Source organism: Aquila chrysaetos, chromosome 8 (genome assembly GCF_900496995.4).
Source record: "Aquila chrysaetos chrysaetos chromosome 8, bAquChr1.4, whole genome shotgun sequence".
In the NCBI taxonomy this organism is placed as follows: domain Eukaryota; kingdom Metazoa; phylum Chordata; class Aves; order Accipitriformes; family Accipitridae; genus Aquila; species Aquila chrysaetos.
In genome coordinates this window covers 42,783,864-42,796,252 of record NC_044011.1, presented here as the reverse complement: position 1 = coordinate 42,796,252, position 12,389 = coordinate 42,783,864, and the positions used below count along the sequence as shown (strand labels likewise).

General features: G+C 40.2%; 1 long non-coding RNA gene across 1 annotated transcript in view; it reads left to right on the top strand.

Moving 5' to 3' along the window:
• LOC115344529 overlaps nt 1-4,790 on the top strand; it is a 41,125-nt gene extending 36,335 nt beyond the window's left edge. The window contains exon 3 of the long non-coding RNA XR_003924551.2: nt 4,613-4,790. This is a non-coding gene — a long non-coding RNA (uncharacterized LOC115344529). The remainder of the gene's footprint in view (nt 1-4,612) is intronic.
• The last annotated feature ends 7,599 nt before the right edge of the window (nt 4,791-12,389 follow it).

Below are 12,389 nucleotides of genomic sequence, written 5' to 3'. Positions count from 1 at the left end.
ATTTCTTTAAGGAGGTATTTCTGTTGTTTTAAATTTAAGATTTTTTTTTTTTTTTCTTTATGCCGTCTAAAGCTAAATAAACTTGACAGTTTCTCGGAGCCCAAAATTGGGAAGAATGTTTTTCCTTTGGTGTCACTAATTAGCCTCCCATGGAAGCCGATACAAGTAGAAAGAGAGCTAACGATAGAGGGTTATGCAGCGTGCATCCTTGCAGGACTCTGTGAGCATATTGTACGTGAGGAAAAAATGCTTCCTTCTCAGCAACAAACTCTTTCTGTCATACTGCTTAATTTTTGGAGTTCCCTGCACTTCGAAACGTGGGGTATAATTTCTGCAAATTAAATTACAGTTTGGAGCCGTAGTCGCTCTTATCAAATCTGTGTAAATAACATTGTCCACAGACTGTGTTGTCACCTTTGAAATGCTCTCTGCTCATGGATAGCAACCTAGCTCTGTCTTTTCTTGTGGTGGAGTCAGGGTGGTGCTGGATTTTGGAGCTTTTTCATTTTATTGTTTTTGATTTTGTTCAGGGCGTTGTTTTTTTTTTTTAGTCCGTTTTGACTCTGACAGTTTTTAAAGGTAAGGCTCATTTTTTGAGGTTAAGAAGAAGGAGAGAGTAAAAGGTACCGTATCTTTCTTCTTAATTGTTTGGCTTAAGTCTAAAACATCTGAAAAAACACCCTTAAAATTATCTTAAAAGTAACAGTCGCTTAATTAAAAAAAATAGTAACAGATTTAGCTTACCCTCTTTATGGACTTAACTTCAGGAAATTAGACATCCACTCTGTCTCCTCTGGAATAATCAGTTTCTTATCTAATATATATGAAATGACCAAATACATCTACATCATTTGCATCTTTAACTCAGGAACAATTGATCAAAAAATGGAAGCACTGCTACAGATCAGAGAATCTTTTAGTTTAAAGCCTTTAAGTCACCATTTATTTCCATCTAGTTAAGCTTAATTTCCTTTTATTGTGTTGTTCAAATGAAAATATACAATGCCATGTCTAATTGTGTTACCATTCACATTAATAACCTGTAACTTTACATAACAATGAGCAAGAAGCATCGAAAAGGCAGAAACAGATGCAATTATTTGTTGCTAGCTAAGTTACTGTACGTGACCCAGGTGCTGTAGTACTATTTGCATGTGTTTCTCACCTTTGTTCACCCAGACACATGGGGATCTCAAGCTATTGCTGACTAATTGATAGTTGTAGTAACTGCTATAGGCTCCTTAGATTAGAAATGCATGCAGACGTGTGTCTTGATTCAAACATTAAGGAACACACACTCTCACTTACTTACATGGGCAGAAAGTCTTCATACTATTAGAGGTGTGTGATGGAGATAGCAGGACATAAAACAGAAGAGAGAGAGACACAGAGAGAGAGAGAGAGACAGAGACAGAGAGATGGCATGCAGCATATATACCCCTACAAATAGTTCTAAAATGCGTTTGCAAATGCAGAAGTCTTCAGAACCATCCAACAGTTCAGCACACCCTTTTTATCTCTTCTCTGCGGGACGTCTCCATCCAGATTACTCGAAAAAAGCGGAAAAGGTGAGAGCTCTGCCATCTTAGCTCTGAATTCATCTGATTTCCTTTTTTTTTTTTTATCCCCCCTCTCCCTTGTATTCCTCATGCCATTGTCCATTCTTATGATGGCAGCCGCCCTTGCTCTTGAATGCAAGTGTCACAGCGGGAGCAAAAAGGGTTCAGGGCTGCATTGTCAAAGCCATGGTTGCCTATTGTTTCTTAGCCTTTCACTGCTCTGCTTTTCCGAGCCTCTTTCCCTATCAGTGGCCCCTGTCAAGGGGAGGAGTAGGGAGAAAATTGCAAGAGTTAGTCGTCCTTTTTATTGCACACTGTTATGATAAACAGCCCAGCAATACATCCCACAAAATTAGGAATTATAACGACGGGACGGGGGAAAAATTCTTTGTAGGTTTGCGTTTGTCGCTGCCCTTATGTCAAAAGCTTGGTTTCTTAGGAAAGACTTTTGTATTGGTGTTTTGCCCAGCAAAAAATAGAGGCAGCTGCAAAGTGAACAGTGAGCTATTTAGCCACAAGGTAAAAATTTCCTGTTGCTATTTGGATACTGATGCTTTTCAATTTTAAGGGTGGGGGGGGAGGAAGCATGACTGAAAGCATTTCTCTAGCTGTCCATTCATTCATCCATCCATCTATATTTTATGTTTTAAAGCAATGGAAAATTATTTTTTAAAAGGCCAGAGAGACTGTTTGCAACTTGGTTTTATTTGAAAATACCTCAGTGTAGAATGAGGTTTGTGTTTCAGGTGATTGAATCTTGTACTGGGAAATGAAGGGGGAATGACTGTCCTGCTCGTGCCAGAAAGTGCTGGTTTATCAGGTCATCTAAAAGTAAAATTTTGTCACAATTTCTTCCTTTCATGGGGGGGAAAATTAGACAGGACTTTACTTGACATTTAAGTATGTGTTTGATTGTCTTGTGTGAACAGGCCAGCTTTTCCGGTGTTCAAAACTTTAGGGAGGTTACAAAGTCATGGCCTCAAAAGTTTTTTGTTTTACTGCGTTTGATATTAAATTGTTTAGAAAAAGAAACTGTTTCTAAAATACGGCTTCCAAGAAGAGTACAAACATATTTACGTATTCAAGTTGTAAATAACCTAGTAATTTCACTATCGGTATTTTTTTTGTCTTAAAAATCTAACAAAGTAAAAGAGAAGCAAATGCAATTTGGTTTATGCTTTTAACTGGTTTTGTAAATACGGGCATCTTTTCAACCCTTAAATTTATACTTACTCTCCTTACTGTACAGTATATTTAGCAGTTTTGGGGATTTCATTTTTAAAAGTCTATTATTACATTATTTTGACTGAGCTATTATATTATCAGAAATTATAAAAAGAAAACACTACAGACCGTTCAAATATGTGCTTCTTGAGTCTGAATGTCTAAGTCATTGCAAATGTCTAGTGCTATTTTATCATGTCTAATAATAACAGGCAGAGTGCTTTCACAGATGTAAATATGGTTTAAGTCTTAAAGAAGCTTGCAGAGAAATACTCCATAAGCTGCTGAATAGTTAGGCTCCTGTTTTGGTTCTGTTTAAGAATATCTAGTTGTCTGAGTTTCCCAAATGATAAGTGTTTGTTGTGAATTTACTTTGAAAGAAACGGGAAAAGATATTTCACCTGAATTCACTTTTTAACTCTCAGAACGCTGAAACGTAAGTGAATTGATGAACAAATTCTCTTAGTCCGTCCTACAGACAACTTGCTTTGCCTTATATTCTCCGTATTAGCCCTTTTAACACATATATATTGTTTTGCATTGCCAAGTTCTAGGTCAAGTATGTGTCTGTTTGGAATATCTTTAGAATTGAAACTTTTTGAAGAAATGATGAAAGAACTCTGGCCTTGTTTTAAATCAAACTCTGAATGCAGCCGAGGCCACCCTGGGAGCACAATGTTTAATTTCCATTCGACATCTGCCTTATATTTACCATTGCAGACCACGGTCTGTGTGGAAGGAGCACTTATCGTTGATAAAAGTTTGGTATCTCTTTTGTCAGAGGTTGTCATTTCTGTTCTCTCAATCTGGACTGTCATCTTGTAAAATCTTTTGTCATTGGAGCTGAATGGAAAACCTGGAATGTGCAAGAGATTAAAGAAATGGGGAAGAGGATTCAAATGTGTAGAGCAATTCTGGTCGCTTGACTCTGTGAGACAGATGGTGCCTAATCCTGATTTTCCTTACTCCAGTGTAAATACCGAGCTGTCCCACTGAAGCCACCGCTGAATACTGATGCAGCATCAGAATCAGGCCTGGCTCATTTCTTTGCTTTTTGAGACTGTGGGCTTATCTTGCAGTGCTTTATGCATGCAAAGCTCTCATTTTACACTTCTGATGATAGATGCCCACCGAGTGACTTCATGCTGATTGCAAACACACGGGTGTAAATCCTGAGTTTCAGTCATTACTCTGGACTCACGCTTGTAGAAGTGGTTATCGGTCTGATCTTCCAGAATCTAGGAATAAATATTTGAATAACTTGATGTGCTTTCTTTAGGTAGGTCTGGGTAGGGAAATATTATCCTCACCAAAGAACTGGGGAGGAATTTTGCATGTCTGGACATTCCACAGTGTCAGTGGGAATGTGGTGCTGGTGGCTGAGATGTTAGGTCTACCTGGGAGGAAAAAGAAGTTTATTCACAGAGAAGGCAGAAACATTTGGCCCCACAGATATGTTTTGCTGCAAAAAGGGTGATTCAAGGGGATTGACTGGAGAACTGTTACAGGCTTGGGATTAAGAGAGAACTGTTTCAGGTAGTGAAGGGAAAACTTTGCTCAGTGTTTAATTTTTAAAATTAATTTTATCTCCTTATTTATCAAGACAACTTGCGTTCATGTTGCTTTTAGTATTAGAAAATAAAAAGGCCTTCCCCCCCCGCCCAGATCCATTCTGTAATCTGACATTGAAGTGCTCTGTGTACAGTGTCAGCTCAAGACCCAGGCACCTATTTAACTTTTCCCTGTGGGATTTCAGTGAAGCACGACCCTTATAGTCCTGCTCTGCATAGAAATAAATTTCTCTCTCCTTTTTTTTTTTCCCCTTATAGGAGTAACTTGATGAATTCAGCGGGAATTGCTCATAAACAAGAAAGAAAGGGTCATCTGGATTCTTCTGAAGGTAAGAGTCAGGGCCAGAAGTCTCTGTGAAAGACCTACCCAAGACACAAGAAGAGGATCTCACCTACTGCCTCTTCTCCAGAGACTCCATCCCGCACTGAGGTTCAGGCAAGTATCGTTTTCCCCTGGTTGGAGCTTCACTGGTGAGTCCTTAGAAGTGCTTGCTTCTCACACATATAAATCTTGTCGGTAAAGTTTTGTAATGAATCAGAGGACAGGTTCTTGTACCCCGATGTGTTCTTTCACAGCCTGCCGCTGCCCTGTGTGGCATTACACGCTTATGAATATGGCGGGTTTATATAGTCCAAAATGCAAGAAGAGCTACCCCTAGTAAGTGATGTCAGAAAAAGCTGAACCATTGGATTATTAACCCTTTACACATTCCAAATCCATATCCTGTTACCACCTGGGATGCACATATGTAGAGCAATATTGCTTTAAATCACTGATTAGGTAACCCGCTGCATTTGCTGGCCTTTTGAGTTTTACAAACCACCAGAACCAAGCCATTGCAATGAATTTTGTGTCCAGGTAGGCTTTGCATGTCATGGGCAGCATCTTCCCCAAGGATTGTCACTGGTTTCCATATGCTTGTTTATAGAATTAGGTATTATTCAATGGGAGCAAAGTGATTTCAGCTTGACAGGTAGAAAATAGGATGGTTGCAGCCCTGTTTAAAGTGGAAGCATCTGAAATAAGACATGGAAGAACACATTATCTTCCACTGGGAAAAGCCTGCTTGGAGGGACTCATTTAGCCATGGGAAGCTGGGAGAGAAGTGTGGAGTGAAAGACTAGCCAGGCAATTATTCTACTAATGGGTAAGATTATGTTGGTTTTCAGTAAATCAGTGCAAATCTGTGGTTAACTATGTCTGTTGAAAAGATTCTGAATACAGAGAGTGTAAGGGGACAGACCCTTATCTGATGAAAACTGCCACAGTGTTCAACATCAGATGGAGATCTGCTTCAACTGCAGCATGTGAGGCAGATTGAAGTTCTTGTGTAAAACTGTCAGGGACTCTGTCCTGCTTGGTCTGGTCTTCCCTGAGGCTGAGACAGTTTTGTGCTGGCAGATTTCATTCTTCCTTATTCAAAACACGTGACATAGTTTAACAAAAACAGGACTTTGAAAGCCATTAGTATTTTAGCACAACAGAAAACTTTCATGTGACAGTGTTGGCAAGAAAGAGAAAAGAACTTTTTAATAGTAGTTGCTTTCTTTCTAACTCAGGGCAATTGCTATATTTTGATGTTGTGTCAGAAGTGCCTCATATGCTCAAATATCAGTCTTAATTCAGATTTCAGAACATCATTTCAGCTTTGCAGGATATCACTTTGCCACAAGGTGATTTTGGTAGGAAAATTATTTGCAGTATAACTTCAATTTTACTTATACGCTTGAAGTCTACTCAGTTGCTTTCTCCAACCTGTGTCTGGAATTCCCACTTTTATTTATGTGAATACATTTCTCTGAACCAGGGTAGTCAGTGTGGCAATGTTGTGCATGTGCTGAAAATCGTGGACGTTATTTTGTTTCTTTACATTGCCTTTGACTATGATGAAGGACTCTAACCTGGGTGTGAGTTCTAGGCTTAAAAAGGGCAATACACAGATTGTGTTTCCACCTGCCACTTGTTCCTTTGGTTTTTCAACATTTTTTGTCCGTGGTTTGAGAAGGGATTGAAGTCTAATGGAAGGCAGTTGTCACGTTGTAGGTCCTGGTCTATTTTTTTTCAGTTGCTACAGAATGTGCAGTCATTTCTGTAAGGTTCAGAGGCCTGTTCAAGCTGTTATCAAAACAAAAATCAAGCTCTGCACTGTTAATAGTTTTCCCGTCCTTCACAGGTTTTCATTGTCTTGTCTGGCTTCATCTTGTATTAATTGGCAAAACAATAAGGGAATGAGATTAAGAGACTGCATAATATGCTGGGTAGTGAGAAGGTATAATCAGCTGAGAGGACACTGAACACAGGTGTGATCTGGCCCGAAATGCCTAAGGAATTTGCCAACCTTAGCTTTAAATGCTGAGAGCGCAATAAACCAGTTGCAAGTCATGTTCTTCCTACAGAATTTACGTCTGACTTTGTTTCTGGTTATATCTCCCTCCATTCTGCTGATAATAGCTACCTTGATATCCATCTCTGGTTCATATTCCTGCTGTGCATAGAAAATCCTTCCAGTCTTTGCCAAGTCATCACCTTCTCAACATGCAAATCCCTCCTAAAATCTCAGTTCTTCAGTATTGACCACATGAAATGATTTATTCTTCTAATATATCCGCATATTTGTCAAGGCTGTAGATAGATTAGCTAGACAGTGGGCACGTATCTAAATGAACTGCATGATATTTTCACTGTAACCATGGTTCTTTTTCCCTCATTTATTTAAGTTTCTCATTTGGTTGTTTTGTTGTGAAATAAGCTGATAAACTGCTTGAGTTAGGACATCGTGTCAAGTATTTTCATTTATTCTTGTTATACATTTTGAATTCTGTATAAGTAATAGGTAAGTGGTAAAAAAAAATTAATTCAGGTACAAGCTGCAGCTCGGAAAAATGCCCAGTTGGCATTAAGATTCAGCAACATGCAGTGGGCAATGGAAATCAAACAGCGGTGATGATTACCAGTGGAGGATTATGTCTTGCTGAAAGCAACAGGGTGGATGAGGGACTGGATAAAGCCCTGAGTAACTTGGTTTGATCTCAGAGCTAACCCTGCATTGAGCCTGACGTTGGACTAGAGAACTCCTGAGGTCCTTTCCAACCTGAATTATCCTACGATTTGGTGGATGTAGGTGGCCTGATGCTGGGAAATTATGACTATCCAAACCCGTTAACTCGAGCCAGTGGAAGGAGCAGGTTTCCGAAACGTGGCCTGTTAAAGAAGCAGACAGTTTTTACCTGTGAGCACTGAACTTGTACGTAGTGCCGCCTTTTCTACTGGCAGCTTGTTATTGCTGTGCACGACGTTAGGCAAATCCATCAGAAGCAGCCTCATCTCTGGTACGAGACAGTGATTCGGACGAATAGCAACTGCCAGTGCGTGCTGGCGTTGGATCGGGGTAGAGGGTAACGTTCCAGCTGCACCAGCTGAGGTTAGGCTAAATTGTTGCGGAGGCCTGCCAGTCGTTAGGCTCCAGGTTGATGGACGTGGTAGATGGGCGACCGGCCGATGCTATCGTGGGCTCTGTTGTGGGAGGCTGGCTGGGGCAGGGCTGGGGAAATATCATAGGTTGAGGTCAAGCCAAGAAGGGGTCAGAACCTTGGGTGGAGTAACATGTCTGATTAATTTGATTTCTTTTTTCTTTTTGGACAGTATTCTCATATCTAAAGGTCCTGAAATCAGCCTTGCGTGCAAATGTCACACTGCCCCTATCTGCTTATTTGACGAATATGCATTTTTCTATTTGCGTATTTTATCTTTTATTGGGATGTTTTTTCTTTTTAGTTACTGCATGTGTTCCCTCTTTGAATTATCAGGCAACATATTAATAGCTGGTAGAACAAATAATCTACCGAACATCAAAGGTCTCAAAGAATCTCTTACAGATCCTATAGGACAAGCTGTAGGTTTGTGGCTCCTCCAGGAAGAAACTTGCCCAGTCTTTCTCTTACGTGATCTGTTTTAGCCATACCTACTAAATTCCCAATAGCTGGAGCTGCAGAAGGTACCTTCTGCCTGTACTTCTGTGGCTGGTGGGACTACTACTTTTTTTCCACACAACGTAGTGGCACAGTCCTCATGGTGCCTACACATGACAAGCCTGTGATGGGGAAGAAGAAAGGGTCTCACCAAAAGGCTACGTCTGTCAGGTTGTCCTTTTTTTTGAGCTGCGACTGGTTGTATAAATCACGCGACTCTGATGATTGGCCTGTGCTTTCTGGAGCAAAGTGTTTGGATTTAGCTTTCTGGGAGAATTTGGCTGCACAAATCTCACATTTCTGACGTAAAGATGGGCTTTAAGAAATAGGTCTAGATCACGGAACATTTCTTCATTGTAATAGCTGTCCTTATAATATAGTTATAGCCTTTTTTTTTTTTTTTTCTTTTACACCTGAAGAAACTGAGTGAAAGGAGAAATGATTTACCAGTTTTTAGCAGTGGATTTGGTATCAGCCCATGATAAGAACTAAGACCTTAATTTAAAGCAAAAGCTGATCAGGAGTTTTGCAGTAATACATTTTTCTATTGAAAACTATAATAGGTTAGTGAGTTAAATCCTGGGAGAGACTTTTTTTTAATATCTTCATGCAAAGAAAGGGAGAAAGAGTTCAGTTTTGATAAAGTTTTAAAAAATGTTGGGAAAAAAGCAAACATTTATGTGTCATTTCACATCATTTAAGATGGTTACATAGCTTTGTATGCTTTCCAGGATGGACTTAACTATTGTAGGTAAAGTAGGTAAAATGCTGTAAAAGGAAAAATTGAATGGGGAGAGAGAGAATTGAAGAAATGCCAGCATTAGTTCAAAGGCAGTAATTAATCCAGTATATAGTTTAATCCAGTAGTTAATAAAATCATGTTGTAAGTGTTCAGCAATTAAATATGTATAGAAAGGTAACGCATCTTGTAGCATATACTCTCTTCCTTGAGTGCTGACGAATGGGTGTTCTTTAGTGTTTATGTTCCATATATCAACCTGATACTTTCAGTCATTAAGGCAATATTTTTTTTCCGAGGACGCAGATCCCTGTTTTGGAAGCCTCCGTCCCGAATGCGATAGAGAAATCTAAACCTTGGTAAATGATCTTTTGGGCCATCTGCTTCTTACTTGTTTAGAAATCTGCATTCAGAAGAGTAGATCAGACAAGGGACTCGGTGACAAACCTTCATTGTTCTGAGGTTTAAAATAAACTTATTGCGGCTAAAGATGACAGTGTTAGTTTCCCAGGATGCATGTTGTCATTTCAGTGCAGTATGCTTTATCAACCAAGCTGTGATTAATTGCAGCAGGCCTGCTTACAATTTGAAACAGACATCAAATGCTAATCTTTCTCTTAATGTACAGATCATATGGGGCTTGGCTACGCACACAATTAGTCCGTAATCCTACAGATACTTCTGCACACGTGTTACTCCGCTCGTGTGTACGGTCCAGTTGAAGTCATTGAAACTACGTGTGAGTCAAGTTCTGTAAACACGTGTTTGCGTAACCCACTGGTATGTGTCTGATGTGTGTCCCGTTTTATTAGCAGCTTAATAAGTGCTGCTGACCTGTGTCTTGCCCTTTCACGCACTTAAGCAGGCACACAGAAATACTAGTTTGTCTGGCCTGTTGATCAGCCAGCCTCCCCAGGGACCAGATTTTCTGCCTCGTGAACTGGATCTGGCCCCTGCACTCACCAGCTGGCTATTCCACTCAGTGGGTATCTGTAACGTACGGAGAACAAACTGCAGACGGGTTAGTTCAGATGCTCAAAGCAGGACCAGCCTGGCTGATGCAGAGGCTAATTATGCCAGGTTAATGCGGCATTATATTTTTCAGGTCCTGAGCTGATCTCTGTCCCTGGAGCAGTGCTGAGATATCTAGGCGTAATAGGTCTTTTTGGAGTTAGCTCAGATATGTGGCACGGTGCTGTTAACGGAGACTTACTTGAAGTCCCCCAACTCTAGGTCAGGCTGTAATTACTTGTGTGTTCTGGCCAACACTGTAGTCGTCATAATTACTGGAAGCACAACAGAGATGCCTCAGGCCAGTGTCTACTGTTCAGAGGAGGGTATAGTCTCTTGGTCAGTGTGTGTGTTTTGTGTCCCTTGAGTGCCCACATCTCAGAGGTTCTGGATCTGTCTTGGCTCTTAGACTTTGACCCTGCAGCTCAGGGTGTAAAGAATTGTTGGTTTAACTTTGGAGGTTCTGGGTGCAGTCCCAGGATAGCTGGACAAGGTAGCTATGATGAACTAGCAAGCTGAAAAGCCCCAGGCTGCACATTTGTACATAACAAGCTTATGACCTATTAATATAATTTTGTGTCTGTGACATTTCAGGCTGACTATAAGAAGAGGAGAGGTGACTTTAGATGTCTTCATGAACTAATCCACCGTAAAGATGGGCATTGATTATGATGCTAACTGGTTTTATTACGAGAGAAATAGAAACAGTAAACCTAATTCTCATCTCTGACTGCTTTGTCTCTCATTGTAACATCATTTCAATTCAGTGGGATTCTCCATTACAGGCTATAAAGCAAAGGTATTAGAGTGGTTGCAAAGGAATGTATGATATTATGGAAAGTGGATCACAGTGACACACAACCCCCCCGAAGGTTGTAGGGAATTGGAAAATAAAGAAAGAATCAAAAAGAGATGGGATAGCTGTGCAAACTGCCATTTGCCTAAGTAGGCTTAAAATCTCTGCTCTTTCAACAAGCAGGAGCTATATAAATGCATTCTTCATTGTTCTATTACTGAATCCTTCAGTTAAAATGCAGTGCAGATTTTGCTCTTCAGTTTACATGGCTGTGCTTGCCACATGAACTGTTGAACAAAACACAAGATGCTCAAGTTATGAAATTACTGTTAGTTACGAATCTGTTCTTGATGTCTCCTGGGTGGATTTCAGTGAAGTCCAAAGCTTGGTGTGTTTGTTGGGACCCGATTTTGGCTTTAGTAAAAGATTGACTGACCCTGGCAAGAAGTGCAAACTAACAGTAAAGAACGGGAAATTGATGTCAAGATCTCTGTAAGGTACAATTTGTTAAGCCGTGATGTTTCAATAGGAGTGCATAGTTTGTGGCAAAAATTCAGCAGCATTACACCGTAAAACTGTTGGGCTGGATCCTCACCCTGGATGGCATGGTTGAAATTGTGGCTGAACACAACTGGCAGTCTGGTTTATGGGGTGATTGAGGGGAATGACTCTACTTTCCATATGTGTCACTGCTGCCAATAGGACTGTTCTGAATAAGATAACGTGAGATTTAACATCTTTTACATCAGTCAAATCTTGGTCAAATCCAGGCAATCTTTACTAAAAAAACCTATTTCCCTCTTAAGAGTCTTCACTGAGAAGGGTTTAACTTCACGGAAGCTGATTCAACAGCCAGCAAGCTGGTAGGAGTCTTTCAGGGAGCTCTGATGGATTTTGGATCAAACTCTTCCTAATATGTGGATTATCCTATATCTACTTAATTACAGTGGGGTTTTCACCCCTCTAAACAAGAAGCTGCTGGCTGAAATCAGCCACCAAATGGTACAGTAGACAAAGTGACTCCCCGTGATAATCTCACTATTTCAAAATGCACTGGACTCTTTGGAATACTTCTCAGTAAACTGATACTGCATTTTGCATCACTGTTACTCAGTGAGCCTATTTCAGCTATGCCAGGAAAGTCATTGTCAGGTCAACAGCATTCATTTCCTATTGAGTTTTCCTGGAGAGTTGAGCCACATTTCAGTTTAGTCCTCAAGACCGTTCACAGGAAGAGATCCAGGAATACCTCAGCTTGTTCCCTGAGTTAGTCTGGTCCAGACAGATGGTGGTTAATTCACTTAGCACTTAACTGAAATTATGAAGGACTTTCTTATGATTTTATTTAGTTTACAGAATGATCTCAGTGCAGATAATCCTCTGAGCTCGGGGATGGTGCCGATTTGAGCAAAAGCCCTTGAGTACCACAAATGTCCCTCCTTCCCCTTTATGGTTTCTTCTAATGCTCTTCTGTTCCCCTTTGGCTCAGTAGCTTCCATATTCTTCAGAATTAAGAATTA